Source organism: Loa loa (assembly GCF_000183805.2).
Source record: "Loa loa unplaced genomic scaffold supercont3.368, whole genome shotgun sequence".
NCBI classification, from domain to species: Eukaryota; Metazoa; Nematoda; class Chromadorea; order Rhabditida; family Onchocercidae; genus Loa; species Loa loa.
In genome coordinates this window covers 1-1931 of record NW_018108548.1, presented here as the reverse complement: position 1 = coordinate 1931, position 1931 = coordinate 1, and the positions used below count along the sequence as shown (strand labels likewise).

At 33.4% G+C, this 1931-nt stretch overlaps 1 non-coding gene across 1 annotated transcript; it reads left to right on the top strand.

Annotated features, from left to right (window-relative positions):
* The first annotated feature begins 1005 nt into the window (after nucleotides 1-1005).
* On the top strand, nucleotides 1006-1079 carry LOAG_20092. Its single transcript has one exon. It is a non-coding gene; the product is annotated as a tRNA-Asn (tRNA).
* Nucleotides 1080-1931: the final 852 nt, after the last annotated feature.

Genomic DNA, 1931 nt, shown 5'->3' with positions numbered 1-1931 from the left:
ATTATCCAAGTGCGTTGTTAGTACACGTATATCCAATACGGTAACAACTGATGATAACAATTATATTGTAAATTTTTCTGTTTTGTAATTCACAATGCTGTTGTAATATAATTATCATCAGCAAGTCTGATTATCATTATCATTGCATGTTGTTTGCTAATAGAAGGCCAATTTGAGATTCTATGATTTTTTCCCCTTTAATTTTTTTTTTTTTTGTAGTTTAAAGATGGATGAGATAGCCGCAGATGAGATTAACCGAAAATATAAGAATTACCGGGAGACGGAAAATTAATAGTTGACATGCCTTCATCGTATTTATTATCTTTCAAAAATATGGGAAATTGCTCGGCAATCATCATTCCTGCTTTGAAATCAATTGATCATTTGAGGTTGAGGTTCAAATGCTTGCTTGACATTCTGGATGACATTTAAATTTGTCTGTTCGTCTATCCAATTGGTTCCGAAATTTTTTTTCTTTTGTTTCAATTTAACAATTAGAGTAAGTTCGTTTTTCATTTCGGTACTATCTAAGTGAAACATTTTCAAAACAAGGTCAGCGCATTTTCAAAATTGCGATGAATAGCTACATGTAGTTTAAAAAAGCAAAGAAAAAAAAATTTTCGACGTTTTCACAAATTTAACTTCTCCACTGATATGGTGTTGTGTTTAATTTTTGCTACAAAGACAAGAAAAAAAAATAGGGATGTGATTCGAAATTCTGTGTAAAATCCGGAATTTATAACAAAAATGTGATGAACATCTTCGCAGCATCATGCGAATCATGCTCAAATCCTAATGCTGTTAATTCAAATCCGGCTGGTATCAACAGGATGAATTCTAATAGTTGGCGGTTGATGGGCAGTACATGTCCATTCTGTTATATCTCGGATTAATACGCTTGATCCCTGAATTACTTATGTGTGGCATATTATCTACTACCAAAGTAGTAACTAAATTTTTCATCCGATTTTCATAACTAATATCAAGTTTTTCAAATTGGCATGGGCTTCCGTGGCGCAATCGGTTAGCGCGTTCGGCTGTTAACCGAAAGGTTGGTGGTTCAAGCCCACCCGGGAGCGTCGGTATTCTTTTCCAAAAAGTTCGGCTCTACGAAATGCAACTCTATATCAAAATGTGGTTAATTGCTTCCAATCATTGTTGACATCATTTCCTTGCTTCTTTAGAGCGACAAAAGTTGGGTTTTTTTGGACTTCACCTAACTACTGTATGTTTCACGATCCAGTCACTTTTCAGCAGGATATATATTGTGTAATACAGTGATTTCCTGAAGTGATCGGTGTACATGCGCTTCTCAAACATATTAATTTCCCAGAGTAATCCGCACGACTTAGTAAAATATTTATTAGGTTTTTTTTTTCTCCAGATTAACGATTTTCCGATATCCTCCCAAAATTCAGTCATTTTTCAACAAAGAATCCTTATAAAAATAAGCCCCTTTCGACGTAGTATAACTGTCAACATTGGAGTACTACCAGCCTATTCTCGGAATGCAGTAATTTCATGTTAAGCTTTTCAAAGGACCTCCGAAGACCAGCAATTCTTTCAGCATAATAAACACCCTCTTTTGATCTCACAAGGGTTCCATTTGCCATTTGATCTTTGAAGACATGTTCCTATTTTTGAAGTACGTCTTTTTCGACAGGCACATCGACCTCCAGAATCTGACCTTTTTGAAAATCCAACCATTTTCTATCCGTACGTTTCTCCGGAATTCTGCCAGTTATGAGGGCGTATTTCAAAAATAGGTAATAAGCAACAAAAATTAATGACAATAATTAGTAATAATTTAATTAATAATTAATAATTAATAATTAATAATTAATAGTAATAGTAATAGTAATAGTAATAGTAATAGTAATAGTAATAGTAGTAGTAATAGTAATAGTAATAGTAATAGTAATAGTAATAGT